We start from the raw sequence: 25,443 nt of genomic DNA on the forward strand, positions 1-25,443 counted from the left end.
TAATCCTGTACAGAAGTCATGCTGGTTTGCCCCAATGATACTGGTTTCATGTAAGTGTTTTATATTTTTAAACTTTAATTACTGTTTCAGCTAATTTACCTGGTATGGAAGTGAGTCTCATTGTTCTTAACCAGTGCAATAATCTCCATTTTTTATGGTCATTTCTCAGTCTCACCACTCAAAGATGCTGAACTGAAGAACATATTATCCTAGTTGGTTTTGTCCACTATCCTACAATGATGAGGAAGGAAATTACTCCATCGTATCATGAAATGTCATCACAGGATAATAACATTTTCATACTTTTCCCCCAGTTTAGCTCAATTAACTTAGCTCTACAATGTTTTTCCTTTTTTTTCTATATACAAAAGAAAGTTGTTAAGATTTCGAGGTAATAACTTTCCCTTCCATTTGATTGACAAAACTTTTCTATACTAATTCACTTTCTGTTTCAAAACTTGAAATGCTATAGAAGGAAGGAAAGTGTACTGTATTAAGATGTCTATTCATCAACACATATACAATCACACAATTCAATCAGAAAGCGGAGATAAAGTAAATTAATTATGTATAGAATGTGGTTGAGGTGGATACAGATGATCATATGCTAGTTCTGTGTTCTGATTTGCTGGGAAGTTCCACTTGTAGTATAATGAACTATTATTTTTCATTTCTGGATAACTGGGGCAGATTAATGTACTCAACTACGGCTCATGAATTACTACACCTACTTTCCAGATTATAAATGTTGTGTATACCAATCCATTCTTCATTGCCTAATAAATGTATTTATGAATAAACAGAAAGAATAAATACATTTTAAATAACAGAGTTGTCAAGCATAACTAATCTTGTACATTTCTTTATTAGGCCCCAGGATAATACAGGTATAACAGTCAAACAATATGCAATATACATTCCCTCTATAAGGCTGTCCTTTGTAGCTGGATTGGAATTGTAAGACAAGTGGAAATTTACAAAAGATATTCAGAATGATTTTCATGGCCCTGGATACCAGCCTCCTCAAGGGCTGTGCGATAAACCAAAAGTCTTGTAATGACATATTTTGGGATGCTTTATTGTAACAATACAGTAAGTGCAATGATAATAAAGCAATACAAATACAATATTTAATGTGCATTTACTAAGATATTTGATTATATGAAGTAAAAATATGCACTTTTAAAAATAGATGCAGGCCTCAAACCTAATTTTCCATGTACATGTATCTAGAGCAGTAGTCTTGTCTCATTGTATTACACCAAATACTATCTAATTTTGGCTATACTTCATTTTATTTGTTAATCTTCACAGCTTTCTCCATATGTTAATTTTGTGTGTAAATAAATTCACTATAAATTATCTTCTTCATAGCACCATAGAATGCCATGTGTTTCACTGACACAGAAGAAAACATTCTCCTGCTCCATTGTCCACTTCTTACATCTAGAAGGGGAGAGAAAATTATACTTTCTATATACAAAAGATGAAGTCCCTTCCCCAAAGAGCTCATAATCTAAATAACATAATCTAGTTGTGACACAGAGGCCCATTGGTGGTTCACTATCTGTGTCAGCAATTCGTCAGGCCTGAAATACTCACTACACCTAACACTGTCAGGATATATTCCCTAAAGATGTTGTCATAACTATAAAGGGAAGGGTAATAGCCCTCCTGTGTACAATACTATAATCCCTCCTGGCCAGAGACACCAAAATCCTTTTATCTGTAAAGGGTTAAGAAGCTCAGGTAACCTGGCTGACACCTGACTCAAAGGACCAATAAGGGGACAAGATACTTTCAAATCTTGGTGGGGAGAAGGATTTTGTGTGTGCTCTTTGTTTTTTGGGGGTTGTTCGCTCTTGGGAATAAGAGGGATCAAACATCAATCCAGGCTCTCCAAATCTTTCTGAACAAGTGTCTCATATTTCAAACTGGTAAGTACAGCCAGGCAAGGCGTGTTAGTTTTATCTTTGTTTTCTCAACTTGTAAATGTACCTTTTGCTAGAGTGTTTACCTCTGTTTGCTGTAACTTTGAACCTAAGGCTAGAGGGGGTTCCTCTGGGCTCTTTAAGTTTGATTACCCTGTTATTTTCCATCCTGATTTTACAGAGATGATTTTTACCTTTCTTTCTTTAATGAAAAGCCTTCTTTTTAAGAACCTGATTGATTTTTCCTTGTTCTAAGATCCAAGGGGATTGATCTGGACTCACCAGGAATTGGTGGGGGGAAAGGGAAAGGGGGGGATAATTAATTCCTCCTTGTTTTAAGATTCAAGGGGTTTTGGATTAGTGTTTACCAGGGAATTGGTGGAAGAGTCTCTCAAGGCTACCCAGGGAAGGAACTTAGCACATTGGGAGTGGTGGCAGCAAAAGCAGATCTAAGCTGGTAGAGAAGCTTAGAGGTTTTCATGCAGGTCCCTACATCTGTACCCTAAAGTTCAGAGTGGGGAAGGAACCTTGACAGATGTTATGTAATATCATTGGAAAACTAATAACTCACTGATCATTAATGTATGTATGGGGTGTGCATAAAGAGATACGTGCTAGAATTACATTCTTAAAATGTGTTTGGCAAGCAATATATAAGCCCAATCTGCCCTAGACAAAGGAATGTGTATTTGTTTGTCTGACCAGCATGGTCGGCACGTGAACCGCCAGCTGGGGAGGCTAGCCCCCAGCTCTGCCCCTTCCACCTGAGACCCCACCCCTTCTGAAGGAGCCCAGAGCCCTCTCCACTGCAGCCGCCAGTTCCTGCCCCAAGCCCTAGCTCCCCGGAGAACTGGGAGAGTAGGCAGCACGGCCACAGCCCCCCCATCCCTGGAGCAATAGAGGGCGGGTGGCACAGCCCAAGCCGGGGCCACCCCACAGGGAGACTGGAGCCGCGGCAAGCAGGAGGGGGCAGAGCCACGCCAGGCTGTTTGGGGAGGCACAGCCTCCCCTAGCCTATGAAACCCGCTGTCCATACTGACCAGCCTCTTCACTAAGCAGAGACAATGAAGGTACAGGTATATAAAAGGCAAACAGAGCCATCAACCTAGCAAGAGGGAGAAAAGGCCTGTTGGAGGGGTCTGAACCTCAAATGATAAGCAATTGAATCAACTGATTGTATACAATATTACTGTATTATAAAAGTGTATCAAGTACTGTCTTTTATGAACACCTGTGACACACAAATTCATACAATTGTGAAATATATGAAATATTATAAATACTCACTAATATTATGCTTTAAAGGCTGTGACCAAGCAAAGGGAGAAACAGGAGGACACCCATGAAATTAAACAAGGTGTGACCAAAAACACAAAAAACACAAAGGCAACAGAATATAAGTGCAAAACCTGCTTAGGCAAAGATTTTTCACTTACGAAGACAAGGAAAACCGGTACCTTAAACTGCTGTAAAATCTCCCAATTGACAAAAAGTCAGCCATGGCTGGAAAGAAAAAGATTGTTAAGAAATCTACCTTTAACCAAGACTGTAGCTTGTTGAGTTAAGTCTTTGCTATTAGGAGGCATATTTTATGTTTATTTGCTTGTAATCATTGTCTTCATCCCTTGTACTTGAACTCACTTAAAACTTCTCTTTTTGATTGAATAAACTTGTTTTGCTTTTAACCTAAACCAACCTTGTGCTGTGTTTGAATGGAAGGCATTGTTAACTCAAGTTAAAGTAATAAGCTGTGCTTTTGTCTTTTTAAAGGAGCAATGAACCCTTTTTTATTTCTCTAAAGTGTTCCATGTCAGGGCAGACAGTTCTGGGGAAATTTGGGACTGGGAGTGTGTTGGGGTCATTCTGCAAGTAATAACCAATGCAATTGGAAGTGAGATCTCCAGGGAGATATATGGGAGACACAAGCTTAAATATGGGATTAGATTGAAGAAGACAAACCAAGCATGGAAAGGTAGATTGGTGAGTCAAAGTAAATATGGTACTGAAACTGCCTGATCATTAAAATCATCTTCAGAAACAGCCAATGACTGAGCCCTGTGGAATACAGAGGACCGGAGAGGGGAAGAGGTATACCCACCAAAAAAGACACACACATAATGGCCAAAGATGCACGACAAAAAGAAAGAACACATCAGAGATCTTCTGACCAATTTGAATGAATTCAAATCAGCAGGGCTGGATGCTATTCAACCAACGATACTGGACGAATTAGTTGAAGAAATCTTGGGAGCTCCTGGCAATAATATTTACAAACTCATGGATGACAGGAGAGATCTCGGAAGACTGGAGAAGGGCTAACATAGTGCCCATCTTGAAAAAGGAGGGGCTGGGAAACTATAGACCAGTCAGCCTGACTTCGATACCTGGGAAGCAACTAGAGAGAGCAATGTATAAAATATTCAATTTCCGAATACCTGGAGGATGAAGGAGTAATCACTAGCAGCTAGCATGGATTTACCAAGAACAAATCATAGAATCATAGAACCATAGAATATCAGAGTTGGAAGGGACCTCAAGAGGTCATCTAGTCCAACCCCCTGCTCAAAGCAGGACCAATTCCCAGCTAAATCATCCCAAACCAAACCAACTTGATTTCCTTCTTTGAAAGGGTAACTGATTTGGTGAATAGGGGAAATGTGGTGGACATAATATACCTGGCCTTCAGCAAGGCTTTTAACATAGTCTCACATGACATTCTGACAAGTAAGCTGGAGAAATGCAGGATCGACAAAACTATCATTAAGCAGATGCATAATTGGTTAAACAACTCCAAAGAAAGAGTAACTATTAATGGGCCAATGTCGGATTGAAGGGAGGTCTCAAGTGTGTTTCCACAGGGTTCTGTTCTGGGTCCAATGTTGTTTAACATTTTTATTAATGACCTAGATGTAGGTAGGAGAGCATACTGCTCAAGTTTGCAAATGACAGAAAGATAGGGGGCTTCCAATACTTTTCAGGATTGAGCTAAATTTCAGAGGGATCTTGATAAATTGGAGAACTGGGCTATAGACAACAAAATGAAATTCAACAAAGACAAATGTAAGGTGCTACACTTAGGGAAGAAAAACCAAATGTACAAATACAGAATAGGGGGAAACTGGCTTGGCAGTAGCACTGCTGAAAAGGATCTGGGAGTTGTGGTAGATCATAGCCTCAACATGAGTCAGAAATGGAATGCTGTTGCAAAAAAAGCAAATGCAATTTTAGGTTGCATTAACAGAGACAAAGCAGCAAGTCATGGGAGGTGACAGTACCACTCTACTTGGTACTGGTTAGGCCTCAGCTGGAGTACTGTGTCCAATTTTGGTCACCAATTACAGAAAAGATGTAGAGAAATTGGAAAGGATCCAGAGGCAAGCAAAGATGATCAACGGGACAGAATGCAAGCCATATGAGCAAAGGCTGAAGGAACTGGGTATGTTTAATTTGGAAAAGAGGAGATTAAGAGGGGATATGATAGGAGTCTTCAGATACTTGAAAGGCTGACACAAAAAAGGATGGAGAAAAGTTGTTCTCTCTTGCCACAGAGGGCAAGACAAGAAGCAATGGGTTCAAACTACAGCATAGCAGAATTAGATTAAATCTCAGGACAAACTTCCTAACTGTAAGAACAGAAGAACAATGGAACAGACTGCCTCAGGAAGTTGTGGAAGCTTCTTCACTGGAGGTTTTCAAAAAGAGGCTAGATAGCCACCTGTCTTGGATGGTTTAGACACAACAAATCCTATATCTTGGCAGGGGGTTAGACTAGATGACACTTGTGGTCCCTTCTAACCCCATGATTCTAAGGAATAACAGTTTCACAAAAGCTAATGAAGGACAAAATTTAGAGAAGGTGGTTATGATTTACCCTGTCAAAGAAGCAGACAGGTCAAGAGGATTACTCAGAGGCCCTTATCCATAAAGAGGTCATTAGAGACCTTGTCTAGAGCAATCTCAAAGGAGCTGAGAGAAAGCAAAGTTGACTCAAATCTGGGATACTCGTATAGAAGGAAAACTCAAGACAATGGTTGTACACTGAGTATTCAATAAATTTGGAGGTGAAGGAAAGAAGAGAGATGGGGCAGCGGTCAGAGAGGAAAATGGCTACAGAGGTGAGGATTGTGAGGACAGGATAGACCAGAGCATTCTTGCATTGTGTAGCAAAAAAAAAAAAAACCAGAGGAGAATGATGACGAGGATAAGAGACAATGTAAGAGAGTGGCGTAAGAGAGATAAAGAAGCAGGAGGCTGTGCCACTGGGACAGCTGGGGGAGGGGAGTTAGAGGTACACCACAAAATCTCAGAATTTGCAGAGCTTGGCCTCAGGCAGTTATCCTTCCTATCCCTTTTAAATTTTTCTTCAACAAGATCTTCTCAAGTGTTTCTTTCCCAAAGGTCACTGACGAGATCAGAAGGTGGCATTTTTTAAAAAATGAATTTGAGTATTTTTGTTGTTTCTGATTACTTGATAACGAGTATTGTGAGAAGTGCTTCATAAAGTTAAAGATTAAAATATTTGTTACATAGCTAGGTCACTAAAGACACACTTTTGTCAATAAATTCACTCCTAATAATGATTGACAAATGGCCTTCCTACTTTATTAAGGGTGATAAATCAATTTATGATTCTTATTTAACTCCACTTTTGATATATAAAAACATCTTTCATTCAAAAGGATGTTACAAACTGTGTGTAGAGCAACCACTTCACCCCACTTCAGAATTTCAGCCACCACTGGCACAGAAACTACCATTCTGCACTGGCAACCCTTTCCTACACTGGAATTTTAACCAGATGATTGAGGCCAATAGACTTGTATTCGTATGAGGTAGCAGCACCAGGAGACCTTAACCAACCAAAAGTAGTTTGGATTGAGGCTCAATGCTAATCCCTGAAATATGGGGTTCTAATTGGAGCCTATACAAATACCAACCATGTCCAATACCACTGAAATTATGAGATGGAAGGCGATCACATCCTAAGGTGTTACAGCTGCAATAACTTTCTGAAAATTGTATTGATCATTCCTGGTTTATAAATGAAATAATTTTGTTCACACTGTACCAGAAGGTTTTAAAAGTGTTACCCACTTTCATACTCAAAAACATAAGAACATAAGAATGGCCCTACTGGGTCAAACCAAAGGTCCATCTAGCCCAGTATCCTGTCTTCTGACAGTGGCCAGTGCCAGGTGCCCCAGAGGGAATGAACAGAACAGGTAATCATCAGGTGATTCATCCCCTGTCACTCATTCCTAGCTTCTGGCAAACAGAGGCTAGGGACAGCAATCCTGCCCATCCTGGCTAATAGCCATTGATGGACCTATCCTCCATGAATTTATCTAGTTCTTTTTTGAACCCTGCTATGGTCTTGACCTTCACAACATCCTCTGGCAAGGAGTTCTACAGGTTGACTGTGCATTATGTGAAGAAATACTTCCTTTTATTTGTTTTAAACTCGCTGCCTAGTTCTTGTTGTGAGAAGTAGTAAACAACACTTCCTTATCTACTTTCTCTACACCAGTCATGATTTTATAGACCTCAATCATATCTCCCCTTAGCTGTCTCTTTTCCAAGCTGAAAAGTCCCAGTCTTATTAATCTCTCCTCATACAGAAACCGTTCCATACCACTAATCATTTTTGTTGCCCTTTTCTGAACCTTTTCCAATTCCAATATATCTTTTTTGAGATGGGGTGACCACATCTGCACACAGTATTCAAGATGTGAGCATACCATGGATTTATATAGAGGCAAAATGCTATTTTCTGTCCTATTATCTATCCCTTTCTTAATTATTCCCAGCATTCTGTTTGCTTTTTTGACTGCCACTGCACACTGAGTGGATGTTTTCAGAGAACTATCCACAATGACTCCAAGATCTCTTTCTTGAGTGGTAACCACTAATTTAGCTGTTACCATTCAAGATAGTGAAACTATCCTTCTGTTCACGCAACTATTAAAAGTATGTCACAGCTTCTCCATTTGTGCTGTCTTTGTGTTACACATCTATGTGAAATGTATAAGGTAGGTATGCTCCCAACAGTCTAACACCGTATCAACTTTATTGGAAGTGCATTCACTACTTTATGTAGACAGGACATTTCAGCACCATATTGTAGAGCTGGTCAAAGCTTTTCAACAAACTTTTTTCCAAAAATGTTCTGCTGTTGACAACCAGCTCTAGCCCTTACATTCGGATTCTTATAGTATTGTCATCCTCCTCCAAGAGGACACATACAGTGCATATACTGTACAGTGAGGTCAATAATAACATAGTAGTTATACTTTTCAGATGGCAGGACTGACTCAATTTGTATGAAGAACATATTCAAATATCCCTTTCAATCTCAATAGCTATGTTTGTTTTTATAATAAACATGCATTTTATATTATTATTTCCTGTTAATGCACAATATGGACCTTCCATTCCTACATGAACAGTCTATGGTGTACACCACCAGGTTAGGTGTTCTACTGCATAAGTGGACTTTCTGCGCTACATGTAAAAAACAGTTACTAACCTTTCGTAACTGTTGTTCTTTGAGATGTGTTGCTCATGTCCATTCCATTGTATGTGTGTGTGTGCTCACCACATGCACCAGTGCCGCAAGCTTGTCCCTCAGTGGTATCTGTAAGGGACTGGCTCTAGTACCCTTATGCGCCAGTATGAGAGGTGCCACCAGCTCCCTGCTCCCTCAGTTCCTTCTTGCCGGAACTCCGAGAGGGGGAAGGAGTGTGGGTCATGGAATGGACATGAGGAACACATCTCAAAGAGCAACAGTTATGAAAGGTTAGTGACCGTTCCTTCTTTTTCGAGTGCTTGCTCATGACCATTCCATTGTAGATGACTCCCAAGCAGTACCTCCAGAGGCAGGTAGGAGTTCATGAACATGTTGATTGCAACACAGCTCTGCCAAATCCAGTGTAATCTCTGGTTTGCTGGGTGATGGCATAATGCATTGTGAACGTGTGTACCGAAGACTGTGTCACAGCCCCGCAGATAGGGACATGCGCCAGGAAGGCAGCCGAAGACGCCTGAGCCCTAGTAGAGTTAGGCCTGGTCTACACTACAAGTTTAGGTCGAATTTAGCAGCGTTGAATCGAATTAAACCTGGACACGTCCACACGACGAAGCCCTTTTTTTCGACTTAAAGGGCCCTTTAAACCAGTTTCTTTATTCTTCCTCTGACGAGCGGATTAGCGCTGAAATCAGCCTTTGCGGGTCGGATTTGGGGTAGTGTGGATGGAATTCGACGTTATTGGCCTCCGGGAGCTATCCCACAGTGCTTCATTGTGACCGCTCTGGACAGCACTCTCAACTCAGATGCACTGACCAGGTAGATGGGAAAAACCCCGCGAACTTTTGAATTTCATTTCCTGTTTGCCCAGCATGGAGAGCACAGGTGACCATGCAGAGCTCATCAGCACAGGCAACCATGATGGAGTCCCAGGATCGCAAAAGAGCTCCAGCATGGACCGAACGGGAGATACGGGATCTGCTCGCCGTATGGGGAGACGAATCAGTGCTAGCTGAACTCCGTTGCAGTAAACGAAATGGCAAAATATTAGAAAAAGTCTCAAAGGCCATGAAGGACAGAGGCCATAACAGGAACGCACAGCAGTGCCACGTGAAAATTAAGGAGCTAAGGCAAGCCTACCACAAAGCCAGAGAGGCAAACGGAAGGTCCGGGACAGAGCCGCAAACATGCCGCTTCTACGCGGAGCTGCATGCCATGCTAGGGGGAGCAGCCACCACTACCCCAATCGTGTGCTTTGACTCCATCAAAGGAGAATCACACAACAGGGAAGCAGGTTCGGGGTATGAGGAAGATGATGATGAAGACAATGAAGATAGCTCACGGCAAGGAAGCGGAGAAACCGGTTTCCCCAACAGCCAGGATATGTTTATCACCCTGGAACCAGTAACCCCCAAACTCACCCAAGGCATGCTCCCAGACCCCGAGGGCACACAAGGGACCTCTGGTGAGTGTACCTTTGTAAATATTACACATGGTTTAAAAGCAAGCGTGTTTAATGATTAATGATTAATTTTCCCTGGCAATCGCGGCCAGTACAGCTACTGGAAAAGTCTGTTAACGTGTATGGGAATGGAACAGAAATCCTCCAGGGACATCTCCAGAAAGCTCTCCTTCATGTACTCCCAAAGCCTTTGCAAAAGGTTTCTGGGGAGGGCTGCCTTATCCCGTCCGCCATGGTAGGACACTTTACCACGCCAGGCCAGTAGCACGTAGTCTGGAATCATTGCATAACAAAGCATGGCAGTGTATGGTCCCGGTGTTTGCTGGCATGCAGACAACATCCATTCGTTATAGGTCTTTGTTATCCTCAGGAGAGTGATATCATTCACGGTCACCTGGTTGAAATGGGGAGATTTTATTAAGGGGACATTCAGAGGTGCCCCTTCCTGCTCTGCTGAACAGAAATGTTCCCCGCTGTTAGCCACGCGGTGGGGGGAGGGGTGAAGTGATCATCCCCGAGAATTGGGTGTGGGGAGGAGGGAGGTTAGTTGGGTTTGTGCTGCATGTTAACCCGGAAACCGCAGCCCCTCTTTTTACATTGCAAACCCATTTTAAATGGCCAACCCAACTGGTGCTTGGTATGGGAAATGAGGGCGCTACTGTTTGAAACCATTCCCACATGTTAAGAAGGTTAAAAAAGCCAAATGACTGTGGCTTACCATGGCTGCCTGCAAGCCAAAATCTGTTGCCTGGCACTGCGTGAGTGATCTCTCACACCAAACCGGCAGGCCCTCAATATAAGAGGAAAAATGCGACCTTGTAACGAAAGCACATGTGCTGTATGATGTGAACAGCAAAATTTAACGTGAAAGAGTGTACCCATTGTTCTCTAAAATGTGTCTTTTTTAACCACCTCTCCCTTCTCCTCCGTCAGCTGCAAATGTTTCTCCTTCACAGAGGCTAGTGAAGATTAGAAGGAGAAAATGGCGAACTCGGGCTGATATGTTCTCGGAGCTCCAGATGTCCTCCAACGCTGACAGAGCACAGCAGAATGCATGGCGGGCTGAAGATGATAGGTGGCATCAGCTTGCTGACAGAAGGCAAGAGTCGATGCTCCGGCTGCTGGAGCATCAAACTGATATGCTCCAGCGTATGGTTGAGCTGCAGGAAAGGCAGCAGGAGCAGAGACCACTGCTACAGCCCCTGTGTAACCAATAGCCCTCCTCCTCAAGTTCCATAGCCTTCTCACCTAGACGCCCAAGAACGCAGTGGGGAAGCCTCTGGCCACTCCACCCCAGATGATTGCCCAAGCATCAGAAGGCTGGCCTTCAATAAGTGTTAAAGTTTTAAAGTTTTAAATGGCAGCGTGTCCTTTTCCTTCCCTCCTCCCCTACCCCTCCCGGATAACCCCCTAATTGTGTGATGAATTAATAAAGAATGCATGAATGTGAAGTAACAATGACTTTATTGCCTCTGCAAATGGTGCTCAAGGGGGGGAGGGAAGGGTCGTTAGTTTACAGGGAAGTAGAATGAACCGGGGGGGAGGGGGCAGAGGGGTTATCAAGGAGAAAAACAGAAGTTTCACACCATAGCCTGGCCAATCACAAAACTGGTTTTCAAAGCTTCTCTGATGCACACCACACCCTGCTGTACTCTTCTAACCGCCCTGGTGTCTGGCTGCGCGTAATCAGCGGCCAGGCGATTTGCCTCAACCTCCCACCCCGCCATAAATGTCTCCCCTTACTCTCACAGATATTGTGGAGTGCACAGCAAGCAGCAATAACAATTGGAATATTGGCTTCACTGAGGTCTATCCAAGTCAGTAAACTGTGCCAGCGCACTTTTAAACGTCCAAATGCACATTCTACCACCATTCGGCACTTGCTCAGCCTATAGTTGAACAGGTCCTGACTACTGTCCAGGCTGCCTGTGTATGGCTTCATGAGCCATGGCATTAAGGGGTAGGCTGGGTCCCCAATGATAACGATAGGCATTTCAACATCCCCAACGATTATTTTCTGGTCCAGGAAGAAAGTCCCTTCCTCCAGCTTTCGAAACAGACCAGAGTTCCTGAAGACGCGAGCATCATGTACCTTTCCCGGCCATCCCATGTTGATGTTAGTGAAATGTCTCTTGTGATCCACCAGGGCTTGCAGCAGCATTGAAAAGTACCCCTTGTGGTTTATGTACTCGGTGGCTTGGTACTCCGGGGACAAGATAGGGATATGGGTTCCGTCTATCACCCCACCACAGTTTGGGAATCCCATTGCAGCAAAGCCATCCACTATGACCTGCACGTTTCCCAGAGTCACTACCCTTGATATCAGCAGGTCTTTGATTGTGTTGGCTACTTGAATCACAGCAGCCCCCACAGTAGATTTGCCCACTCCAAATTGATTCCCGACTGACCGGTAACTGTCTGGCGTTGCAAGCTTCCACAGGGCTATCGCCACTCGCTTCTCAACTGTGAGGGCTGCTCTCATCCTGGTATTCTGGCGCTTCAGGGCAGGGGAAAGCAAGTCACAAAGTTCCATAAAAGTGCCCTTACGCATGCGAAAGTTTCGCAGCCACTGGGAATCATCCCACACCTGCAACACGATGCGGTCCCACCAGTCTGTGCTTGTTTCCAGGGCCCAGAATCGGTGTTCCATGCCATGAACCTGCCCCAGTAGCACCATGATTTGCACATTGCTGGGACCTGTACTATGTGAGAGGTCTATGTCCATGTCAATTGCCTCATCACTCTTGTCGCCGCACTGCAATCGCTGCAATCGCCTCCTCGCCTGGTTTTGCTTTGCCATGTTCTGACTCTGCATATACTCCAGGACAGTGCGCGTGGTGTTCATAGTGCTCATAATTGCTGCGGTGATCTGAGCGGGCTCCATGATCCCAGTGCTATGGCATCTGGTCTGAAAAAAGGCACAAAACTAGTATCTGATGGACGGAGGGAGGGGCGAGTGAAGACATGGCTTACAGGGAATTAAAATCAACAAAGGTGGCTGTGCATCAGGGAGAAACACAAACAACTGTCACACAGAATGGCCCCCCCAAAGATTGAACTCAAAACCCTGGGTTTAGCAGGCCGTTGATTTCACAGAGTGAGAGGGAAGCATATGAATACAGAACAAAACTGGTCCATCTATTTTTTACATCTTAAGCTGGCAGCAGATGGTGCAGCATGACTGATTGCCATCGGCATCTTCTGGATGCTTGGCAGAAAATGCTGTATTACGACTGCTAGCCATCATCGTCAAGAAGGTTCAATAGGACCGTCGGCAGGACTGAGTCTCCAGGAGACAAAACATGTTTCCCCAGGTGCCTCTGACCAAACTCACTGAGGAGTACGACGACGACAGATACCAGACGGAATACACCATCCACTGCCAAAAGGCTGTACAGCTGTATAGCAATGCAGCCCCACGTCTGCCAGCACCCAGATAGCTCATGACGGCTACCAGTCATACTGCACCGTCTACTGCCAAAAGTCAATTAGCTGCTGCTGTGTACCAATGCAGTACCACGTCTGCCGGCACCCAGATGACGGTAAGCTGAGCAGAGCGGGCTCCATGCTTGCCGTGGTATGTTGTCTGCACAGGTAACCCAGGTAAAAAAGCACAAATCGATTGTCTGCCGTTGCTCTGATGGAGGGGGAGGGGCCTGACGACATGTACCCAGAACCCACCGTGACACTGTTTTTGCATCATCAGGCATTGGGATCTCAACCCAGAATTCCAATGGGCGGCGGAGACTGCGGGAACTGTGGGATAGCTACCCACAGTGCAACGCTCCGGAAGTCGACGTTAGCCTCGGTACTGTGGACGCGGTCCGCCGACTTAATGCACTTAGAGCATTTTATGTGGGGACACACACAATCGACTATATAAAACCGATTTCTATAAAACCGGCTTTTATAAATTCGATCTAATTTCGTAGTGTAGACATACCCCAAGTCTTCACAGTCTGTGCCAACCTGTAACAAATACGGATGCAGGTGGTGATCCAATTTAAAATCCTCTAAGGATGACACTGGAAGCCCCTTCTGTGACATTGCACTGTATGTTTATGAAAATATACTTATGAGTGTAAATATAATGTAACTGGAATATGCTTTATGCAAAAGGTCTCTTGTAAGGTATCATTACAAAGCTTATAACCTACTGAGTGTGTTCATCCTATTTGTATGAATGTATCATTCTTGTATCTGAAGCTAGAAATATGAAGTATTACTCTGAAGTCCTATTGTAACTATGCAAAGTGTGGGCCATTAATGGTGGTTTAGAATCTTGATGGCTCCCATTAACCAGGACAATTGGTTGTAAATGGCCCTGTTTACTTGTAAGCCTTCCTGTGAGTCAACCCAGGAAGAATGGAGGCTTGGGATCTCACAGGACATTTGAACAGGTCACATGATACTGGAATCCATCTTAAACGTGGCGCTTTTCCATTTAGGAGAGGTGGGGACCCAGAGAGACAAAGGATTCCCGCTTTGTGCCAAAAATATAAAAAGGGGGTGGAACAGAACAAAGGGGGTTGCCAATCATGAGAAATCTCCTAGTTACCACCTGAGCTGGAACTAACAAGAACTGTACCAGGGGAAAGGATTGGGCCCAGATTAAGAAGGAGTCTATTCTGTAAAAGAAGCTTATTGGAAAATCTCCACTTAAATCCTAATTTTTGTTCTTAATAAAATCACTTTTGTTTATTATTGAACCCAGAGTAAGTGATTAATACCTGGGGGAGAAAACAGCTGTGCCTATCTCTCTATCAGTGTTATAGAGGGCTGACAATTTATGAGTTTACCCTGTATAAGCTTTATACAGAGTAAAACGGATTTATTTGGGGTTTGGATCCCATTGGGAGCTTGATGTCTGGGTGCTGGAGACAGGAGTACCTGCTGAGTGGTTTTCAGTTAAAGCCTGCAGCTTTGGGGATGTGGTTCAGACCCTGGGTCTGTGTTGCAACAGGCTTGCGCGTCTGGCTCAACAAGACGCAGTTCTGGAGTTGCAAGGTGACAGGGAAAACGGGCTCAGAGGTAGTTTCAGAACATCAGGTGACAGTCCCAAGGGGGTCTCTGTGACCGAACCCGTCACACCTTCATTCTGTCAGCTAAAATGATAAAGAGCTGGGTCGATCTGCGGAAGGGCTTGGTGCACCCCAGGTAGAAAGCCAGGGTACGCCTGACATCTAGCGTGTGCAGATGCCTCTCCTCATTGGTCGTGTGAGGCTTTAGACAGAACATCAGGAGAAAGATATCCTGGTAGACATCGAAGAGCGACACCTTTGGCATGAAGGCTGAATGGGGCCGCAGCTGAACCTTGTCCTTGTAGAACACCATGTATGGGAGCTGCAAAGTGAGGGCTTTAATCTCGGAGACTCATCTTGCCGAGATAATAGCTACAAGGCATGCGAACTTCCACAACAAGTGGGAAAGGGAACAAGAAGTCATGGGCTCAAAGGGCAGACCTGTGAGCCTAGAAAGGACCAGGCTGAGGTCTCCATGGGGAACCAGGTCCTGGATCAGCAGAAAGTCTTTCAAGCCCTTTCAGGAACCTGATCATCATCTCATGCGAGAATACCGATCTCCCCTGGATGCGAGGATGGAAGGCCAATATGGCTGCCAGGTGCAACTTGATCAAAGAGAAGGTGAGACCCTGGTGCTTTAAGTGAAGCAGGTAATCCAGTATGGACTGCAGAGACGACTGGGTCAGTGAGATATTCTGCTCCAATGCCCAGGAGGAGAAATGCTTCCACTTTGCCAGGTAAGTTGCTTTGGTGGAGGGCTTTCTGCTCTCCAAGAGAACCTGCTGCATCTGACTAGAGCAGGCTTGTTCTTCTGGATTCAGCCATGCAGCATCCAAGCTGTGAGGTGGAGAGAGGCAAGGTTTGGGTGCAACAACCAACCATGATCCTGCAAGAGTAGGTCCGGGTGGTTGGGAAGTGGCCACAGGACTGCTACGGCCAGGTCCATGAGCATATCGAACCAATACTGGTGAGGCCATGCCAGGGCAATCATAATGATCTGTGCCTTGACCCTCTTGATTTTTAAAAGGACTTTGCTGAGGAGCAGAATAGGTAGGAAGGCGTACATCAGGTCTCCTGAGCATGACAGGAGAAAGGCATTGGAAAGTGAGCCTCTGCTGAGGCCTTGCAGAGAGCAGAACTGATGACACTTTCTGTTCTGTCTGGTGGTGAACAGGTCTACTCAGGGAGCTCCCTGCTTCTGGAAGAGCATTCTGACGACCTACAAGTAAAGGGACCACTTGTGGTGAGAGAAGAAGGACCTGCTAAGGCGATCCGCCAGTGTGTTCTGGATGCCAAGGAGGTGCGAGGATTCCAGGTGGATTGCATGCTGAATGCAGAAGTCCCACAGATGGAGGACCTCCTGGCACAGAGCCGATGAATGAGCTCCCCCTGGCTGTTGACACAGAACATGGCGGCGGTGCTGTCCATCAACACTTGCACCACCCGACCAGACAGTTGGGGAAGGAAGACTCCACAAGCCAGACCCAGGCTCTGAGCTCCCTGATGTTTATATGTAACACATGCTTCTCCCGAGACCATAACCCCTAAGTCCACAGAGTATCGAGACGCGCTCCCCAACCAATGAAGGTCAGATGCATCTGATATCAGGGAGACCATGGGTTGCAGGCTCGCGAACAGCACACCGAAACCACAATCGGGTTGGACCTCCACTGCAGGGAGGTAAGTACCCTTGGCGGGATTGTGATGACCGTGTCCAGGTTATGTCTGGCCGGGGAGTAAACCGATGCCAGCCACATCTAGAGGGGACACAGCCTGAGTCTCACATGTCGGACAAAATATGTGCATGCTGCCATGTGCCCCAATAGTTTGAGACAAACCTGGGCAGTGGTGAGCGGATGGGTAGGGACGCTGGTAATCAGATCTGCCATTGCCCTGAACCTGGCTTCTGACAGGAATGCTTTGGCTTGGGTAGAGTATAGTACTGCTCTGATAAACTCTATCCTTTGGATTAATGTTGATTTTTGTTCATTTATCAACAGGCCCAGAGCTTGACAAAGGGCTTGCAACTTCTTGACACTGCGTTTGACCTTGGCCCTGGAGCAGCCTTTGATGAGCCAGTCGTCGAGGTATGTATAGATCTGGATACCCCAACATCTGAGGTAGGCCGCCACCACCAACATGCACTTTGTAAACACCCTTGGTGCCGTTGGTAGGCCAAATGGGAGCACTGCGAATTGGTAGTGGGTGGTCACAACTACGAAACATAGGAACCGTCTGTGTCCCTGAAATATCGAGGTGTGAAAGTAAGCGTCTTTCAGGTCAAGGGCAGTGTATCAGTCTTCTGGATCCAGGGAAGGAATGATGGAGGGTAGGGACACCTTGTGGAACTTCAACTTCTTGAGATACTTGTTGAAGCTCTGCAGGTCGATGATGGGGGTAGACCTCCCTTGGCCTTTGGGATCAAAAAAATAGCGGGAGTAAAACCCTTTCCCCCTCAAGTGCAGAGGGACTTCCTCCACAACTCCCACCCAGAGAAGGCCTTGCACCTCCTGAGTGAGCTGATGTTTGTGAGAAGGGTCCCAGAAGAGGGACGGGCAAGGAAGGAAGAGAGGGGGGATAAAAATAAATTGGAGGCTATACCCCCCTGCTACTATGCAGAGTACCCACTTGTCCAATGCTATAGAGGGCCAGGCAGGGAGGAAGGGAGAGAAGCGGTTGGAAAAAACAGGGGTGCTGGATCCAGGACACAGGCTGGAATGTCACCCGTTAGCACACCCTCAAAATACATGCTTATTACCCCATTGGTTGCAGGTAGAGCTCGAGTGAGCAGAGGAGGCCCGCTGTTGGCTGGTGCTTGTTGCCCTTGCCCTTTCTGCAGAAGGGCTCTGATCGGGAAAGGCTTCCTGTGGAAACTTGTGGGTCTGCTGCAGTTTGAATCACTTTCTCACGCATGCCGACATCTAAAAGGCCCGTGAGCGCAAGGTAGCCCTAGAGTCTTTCAGGCCATGTAACTTGCTGTCTGTCTGCTTTGGGAACAGTGCCAGACCATCAAAGGGGAGCTCCTGGGTGGACTGCTGAACCTCCACCGACAGGGCCAACAACCGCAACCGGAATACCCGCCTCATGGAAATGGCCAAAGCCATGGTCTGGGCCACGGAGTTCACCACATCTGAGGCCGTTTGGAGGGCTGCCCTGGTCACAGTTCTACCCTCATCTAGAATAGCAAGGAACGCCTTCCTGGGATCCTCTGGCAGTGAATCCGCAAACTTGACCATGGACTGCCAAATGTTAAAATCATAACAGCCAAGTGGGGTCTGATGGTTGGTCACTCTGAGCTGGAGGCTGGCCCTGGAATAAATCTTTCTGCCAAAGTGATTGAGCCTCTTCACCTCCTTATTCCTAGGGGTTGATCCCGATTGGCCCTGTCTATCGCACTCATTGGCTGCTGAAACCACCAGTGATCTTGGAGTGGGGTGTGTGTATAGGTATTCAAATCCCTTAGCAGGGATGTTATACTACTTCTCCGCCCGCTTGGAGATGGACGAGAGGGTTTGCCACAGGGCCTTGATCAGTTTCACCACTCCCTCGTATACTGTCAATGCTATCTTGGAGGGAGCTGCTGCACTCAACACATCGAACAGGGAGTCCGAGGACTCCACCAGCTCCTCGGCATCCAGCCCCAGGTTCGATGCCATCTTCTTCAAAAGCTCCTGGTGGGCTCTTGCATCATCCTGGAGCGATCGTGTGAGAAGGCTCCTCTATCGCCTCATCAGGCGAAGATAAGGAGGAGGCAGGTATAAGCAGGTCTGCCAACTCCACTGTCTCTGCCAGGGGAGCATCAGCTGAGGTTGGCTGTCCCTGACTCCACTTCCAAGTCAGGGGGCATGCGTGAGACTGTCGCCGACCATTTTTCAGATGCCCTTGAGACCAACTGATGCCCCTGCGATGGTTGGGGAAACCCCCAGGGGTTCCATAGTTGCCAGGGGGCTGGCCACTGGCCCTGGGGCATGAGCCACTGGTGGCCCAGAGGGAAATGCAGATGCCCCCGGTGGGGGGCCTTGGCCTGCAGGCATGTCTTCCTCCTCACTTCAGAGCCTGCGGAGGGGGAGACTTGTCTGGAGGACCAGGATGGAAAAGATGCTGCCTGTCTCTCTGTTCCGGTCGGCTCTCTCCACGGACCTCCACTGGGGACCTGTACCAGGACAATGGCTCTCAGTACCATGACTCCAGTGACTGGTGGCAGCATTCGGCAGATTGGTGACGGTAACCCGGCGATTGACACCTCACACTGATGGAGACCACTAGAAGGGTCCCAAGCCAGGTTTACCCCGTAAACGGGGTACCTCACTGGCCGGCATGTGTGGCACCAGAAGGGACAATATGTCCTTAGTGACCTGAAAAGCCTCCAGTGTGTACAGCATCACCAGGTCCTGAGTACCTCTGCCACTTCCCGGGGTGACAAATGGGTCTCAAAGGGGGCTCTACAGCTCAACAGGTGCTGAAGCCTGGCCACCATCCAGAGGCGAAGAGCTACTCTGCGCAGGTCTTTGCTCTCCTCCGGCTCTCTCCGTCCCTTTACAGGATGTAGGAGAACACTCTCTCCTGGCCTTTCTCTGCTTTCTAGTTGGTACTGGAGATGGGGATTGGGGCTGGTCGGAGGTTGGTGCCGGCAGCGCTCTCCACACTGAGGCTGCTGTGCTTGGAGCCGAGACCGATCTAGTTTGCTTCGAGTCCGGTGCAAGAGCCAACTCCATAAGGAGCAGTTGGAGATGAATGTCCCGCTCCTTTTTCGTTTGTGGCCTGAAGCTCTTACAAATGTGACATTTGTCACTCACATGGGTTTCCCTTAAGCACTTCAGGTAGCTTCTATGGGGAGCACTGAGTGGTATAGGTTTTTTGCAACACAGTCACAAGGCTTGAAGCCCAGGGACCGTGACATGCCCCATCCCTAGGCTAAGTCCCATATGGGACCAACTAACTATTTGAAACTCAAATACTAAGGAAACTAGTAAACTATAGAACTTTCTAATAACTATATACAAAAAATTCACAACTAGGCACAATTGAGATAGGAAAGCTTACCAAGGAAAGGAGACGTTCTAGCACCGTCACTGGTGGTAAGAAGGAACTGAGGCAGGGGCGAGCCAGCGGCACCTCTTAACCCAGCGCATACGCACGCCACTCCAAAGGACACCAGATCTGGTCCCTTACGGATACCATGGATGGAAAAACTTCCAGCACCTGTGGCAAGCACACACACCTACAATGGAATGGACATGAGCAAGCACTCAAAGAAGAACCTATACATTAATTTTACCAAAAGAAAATTGAGCATTTAAAAGATGTTGCTAACCTTTAAATGTTCAGTGATCAAATGACCTCAGAGTTAGTGGAGAGCTATGCTACCTCATGTGATACACATTGCTATTCTCACACTCTATCATAGTAGAAACTTGAATCATTCCGCAGTAAGCCCGCAGTCTACACAGAGAGGGTCACCACACTAATGCATCATGGACAAGGCATTATAATGCATAGGTTGGGAGGGAAGAAATATTTCAATCCTGCATTCTGGCAGCCCAGTACAAAAAGGTGTAGTCATCTGTGTACCCAACTCTCTTAGCTTCAACCCTTTTTGTGTTTGCATGTGACTAGAAACAGAAGGAACTTAGTGGCTTGGAGCCCTGTAACATCCCACCGAAAGAACAAATAATCACCTAGCAATAGGGCAAAGACCTTCCCTCCAAGAAATACCATGGAATATTTAACCAAAAAATCCTATTAGGGTACATAGCGTAAAAATATTCACATCATCTCCTGTTAGATAAGCACCAGCAATAGACAGACACACATAGTGACAGTTCAGCACATTATGGGGAGTGACTGAGCTGCAACTGTGATAGAGTAGCTGGCCTGTTTTCCAGTCTTGGCACACCAAATGAGAGGGTTGCCCTTTTCATCAGTTTTCCCCTACAGAAAGGCTACATAGAGTATCGTGTACAATTTGGCTGCTAACACACTAAGTTGATGAATGATGACTAGAATGCAGGCTCCTAGTATGGGAAAAGATTTGCTTGTGTTGCTATTTGTGTTAGGCAAGGAGTACGTCCGAGTGTTTGGTCAACATCCATCTTAGGTGTTCATGGTCTTATTTGTCATGCTAAGATGTAACTTAAGTTATCAAGCAGGAACTGGTAAAAGAGAAAAGCAAACAATATGGATAAAAAAAATATGGAACAAACTAAGGACTGCATGGAAGCAAAATTAATATATTTTTTCATTAAAGTGAATTGATTTTATCCTAAACTGATGTTTGGCATTTTTGTAAGTGCCTTTGATTTCTGAGTAACTTCTCATAAAGGTGAGCTAATATTTAAGAAAAGAGACAAAGTATACAGCCAAATGGTCTGGGCATTACTGATTCTTTTTTTTTTTCCCTCAAGAATTCAAATGATCCCTGCAGGCAACCAACAACTGCTAGATCTGTGGAATGTGCTCTTTGAACTGTACAAAAGCCTTCAGCCTTTCGTGCATTGCTGCAAACAAAAACTGCCAAGTGTAATTATTTCTCAAATTTAATGTTATGGAAGTGTTGCATCTTTTTTTCACAGTTCTGAAAACAACTGTGTACAAAAATATAATTAATGAAAGCAGGAAAGAGAGTGAATTTCCCCAGCCAATTCTAAACTATATTTATTATCTTTGTAAACAATGGATCCAAATGAACACTGGGCAAAACTCAAAAAGCACTGTTCTCCCTTCAATTTTCTTACAACTCTATTTCTATGGGAGGAATCAAAGGAATGAGTCGGTGTCGTGCTTGTCAGAACATTTCTCCATCCTGGGTTCTTTTTAAAATGAAAAAAATATTTAACTTATATTAAGCCATCAAAAAAAAAAATGCTGACAGACCAACAAAAGAAAGAAAATTCACAGTGAACACTGCAACACTTTTCTTAACTTACCCCACTGTACGTAGGCAGTGCGGCACATATGTATATGCTATATGACTATTATACAAGCACCGTGGAACAGACAAATCTTGTGTGTTTCTATAGGTTTAATAAGACCCTTGCAATTTTGAATGTAGGTATATTTATGGGTTATGTTTCCTTTTGTTGGTGATAAGACTATCTCCGTGGTATTTGGGGGGCGGGGGTAGTTTGTTTGTTGTGTTTTGTTTGTTTTGTTTAAGGTCTGGGATGGTGGAAACAGAAGTGAAGACAATCAGCCCTTAAACAAAAGTTACCAAATTTTGGGAACTGTTGCAACTGAAATTATTTAGCATCAGAGCAGTAACATTTCAACTCGAAGCTTGAAGAATATTTTTACAGTGCTGAAGAAATATGCTTGGTGCTGAAGGGAGAGAGGGACTCTTTCCCCTTTTCTTTCTTGCCACTTCCAAACCTGCCCATTCTCTGTTCTCCTCTTACCTCCCTCCAACACAGCAGGTGGTGAGAATGTGCTGTGCTCCTGTAGACTACCAACCTGCTCTTCTTCCTCAACCAATAAGATTATCACCACTCCATGTTCTTCCTGAAATACCTGGTCAATTTGGGGACGGGAAGTGGGGGAAGGATCCATTGGGGAAGCACTCACACACACTTGAAACTGTAATGCCTTCCTGATAGAGGCTTGGCTTCCTGCTCAGGCCAGGTGTTCCAGAAAGCAAGAGTGGAGTCACAAATGCAAGATATCCCACCTTTAAATGTATAAACTTAATTCTTCTCCCAGATATAGTTGCCAAAAACATACATGCACTGGTAAACTCTATAATGGGGTGTTTGTATATGAAGAAGGGTGAGTTAAGGTTATGCACTGGAGTGTGATATTGTATAGCTTGAGAAAAATAGTATGTGACCACGTCTCATGACATGGTAGTCCTCATTGCTACAAATGCGTATCTAAGGTTTTTGGTTTTTTTAAGTTGCTCATTATGTTCATTGTATTATTTGAGAAATAGTTATCTGACCATGCAATGAAACACTATATCATAATGGATACGCAGTTAAAATTGTGAAAAAAAGACAAAAGGAAATGAGACAGATAAGAGATGAAGAAAGAGAATGGTGAAAAAAAAAAAAAAGCAGCAATGAATACCAGTAACGGGTGGGGACAGATGTAGGGCTATCAAAAACAGGTAGCTTCAACCCAACAAGGTTGGGAACTACTCAAGTAAGAGGTGTTCTACTGCAGTATAGCTTTCACACTGGTGCAATTTGATATTTTTAACATGGAACGAAACCAAAAGAGAATAAATGTATGTTATCAGTAACTATTTCCTCCCCTATGAACTCAATCTGGTGGTCTGCACTACGGCAAACCTAGGTCATAAGGGGCTGGGAATAGTGCAGAGAAACAGCTCCTCAGGAAGAGGATTACCTTGCATCACTCAAGAGTAACTCTCCTGACAATTAAGGAAGTTATTTATTTGATGAGTCTTCTCCAATCCTCCTCAGGTAGGAGGAGAGGAGTTATATCATTAGACATGAAAAAGGCCTTGAAAAATTTAGAATACTAAAAAGATCCTCTGGACTGGAAAGTACATCGAAAATCTCTCATCTCCAGCACAGTACTCTCCAGACAGTTGCATTCTGGCAGATTATCTAGAAGCTGTAAATGTTAAGTTTTTTATTTTTTAATGCACAACTATATACATTTTAATTCAATTTCTTAATTGTGATTTGAAGTTGTTATTGTTTGTGGTCACTACTGAATTAACTTATTATTAAAGAAAGGGGAGCCATATGAGATGCTACAAATTACACCAGAAAAATGAACTCCTTGCGTTAATCAATAATGTTTTCTCAAAATGTGTGCACCTAGGTAGCACTGGCCACCTCTCCAAGTTACCACAGTTAAGAGGAAGTTTATAGAAGTAACTGAGGCCTGAGGACCAGCAGACCTCATTGTTCTCTCACTTAATATTGGCTCTACACTTGTATAATGCCATTGACTTCCATGGAGTTACTCCTGATTTATAGTGGTGTAAGGGAAAGAAGAATCAGGCCCAATATGTTTAACCACTCCTAGGATCTATGTTCAGATTCTTCAACATTACCCTGTTGAGAGTCAGCCTGTTTTATCAGTGCACTAGCTTCAAAGAGAAGAAACTCCAAGTAAAGGTAAAACTAACGTTCTTACCCAGTAAAACTACTTTGGACTAGAGTCTTGAGAAACAGCAGAAGTAGGTTTGAAATTCCTTTTACTTGCCTGTTCTCTGTGAAGGGTAAATACTGCATAATGCATGCAGTCAACCCATGGACTGGGTATACTATCTTGCCCGTAGCCTGTGCAGAGCTGCAGAAGGAGGAACCATCAGAATAAAACTATCTAACTGGTGGTCTCTGCAATAGTCATCCCGGCCAAAATATTGCTTATGGACATTCTTAATACATTACCAAGCCAAGGAATTAACAGAGAATGAGACACAATGACAAATGCACATAAACAAGGATGAGGCTAAGGGGAAGCAAAATTGCACAGATAGGGTGAAATTCTGTAGTAGGTCTACACACAGGATGGGTAACTACAGAGTGAATCAACTGGTGGACTGTTCGCAAGGAAGCAAGATTCTATGCCAACATTGCACCACGTGAGGAAGAATTAAGGGCAAACCAGTGGGGCAGAGATGTGACCTTTGGGTCTGTATCTATGCAATTCCACTATGCAAGGCTACAAACACTTCAATAAAGTTTACATAAAGTCACAACGTTACACCCCATCTGCAAGTTGAATAGTGGAGCCTATCTCCCCTAGTCTCTACCATTTGCCAAAACAGAGCCTTTGATGCAGACTTTGTACAGGAACTGGGAAAGAAATTTTTTTACCCAAACAATATATGCAGAGGGGAAGAGAAGAGCCACCTAAGTATGCTTAATGGATTAAAGGAAAAAAATCCAAGAGAAACCCAATGGATCTTAAAGCCTTGGTGAGCTGGAAAAAAAACATTTCTCACCCCCTTCATGATTGGAAAAAAACAGCTCTGGAATCCAGCAATTATATAAATAAAGGCACAGTATCAGAGTTACAGTTCAGGGGAGCCTATGCAACACAGGTATTGCCATACCAGATCAGACCCAAGGTCCATCTAGACCAGAATATTGTCTTTGACAGTAGCCAGGGCAAGATGCCTCAGGGGAAGGTGCAAAAAACCTCCATAGTAGGCAGATGTGGAGTAATCTGTTCCCCTTGAAGGCCTCCTTAATAGTGACATATTAGTTAAACTCTGAAATATGAAGTTTGATCTCCCTTGACAAACAATTCCAAACATGTGGATCTGTGGAGAAGCATTACTGTAATGATTCATTTCTCTTACACTTCCTAAAATTTTAAACAGAATTGATTAAACCAATTCTGACAAAAGAATTTGCTCTTGGGCAGAGACTTTAATGCCAAGTTTCAATCCAAAGCAAAATTTTAAAGACCGCTTGTTAATCTCGGGGGGGTGTGGGGGGGAAAAAGAGGTTTATGATGGATTGTTAATCAGGGAACTTTTATTTTCGTTGTGTTGGCAAATGCCTTAAAAGATTGGTTTTCTCTCTT

The 25,443-nt window shown here is 44.6% G+C and overlaps 1 protein-coding gene across 8 annotated transcripts in view; it reads right to left on the reverse strand.

The window, feature by feature from the left end:
* The window catches only part of FOXP2 (forkhead box P2), a 593,826-nt gene that overhangs the window by 465,245 nt on the left and 103,138 nt on the right, over window positions 1-25,443 (reverse strand). The window contains exon 1 of one of the 8 annotated variants that reach the window (XM_054023830.1): window positions 19,981-20,044. The exons of 6 other annotated variants lie outside the window; for them this stretch is intronic. The gene's annotated coding sequence lies outside the window, so the exon portion shown is untranslated. Of the gene's footprint in view, window positions 1-99; window positions 131-19,980; window positions 20,045-25,443 lie in introns of those variants that run through there. One more of the 8 variants, XM_054023839.1, reaches the window with a different exon arrangement.

Source organism: Malaclemys terrapin, chromosome 1, assembly GCF_027887155.1.
Source record: "Malaclemys terrapin pileata isolate rMalTer1 chromosome 1, rMalTer1.hap1, whole genome shotgun sequence".
Lineage (NCBI taxonomy): Eukaryota > Metazoa > Chordata > Testudines > Emydidae > Malaclemys > Malaclemys terrapin.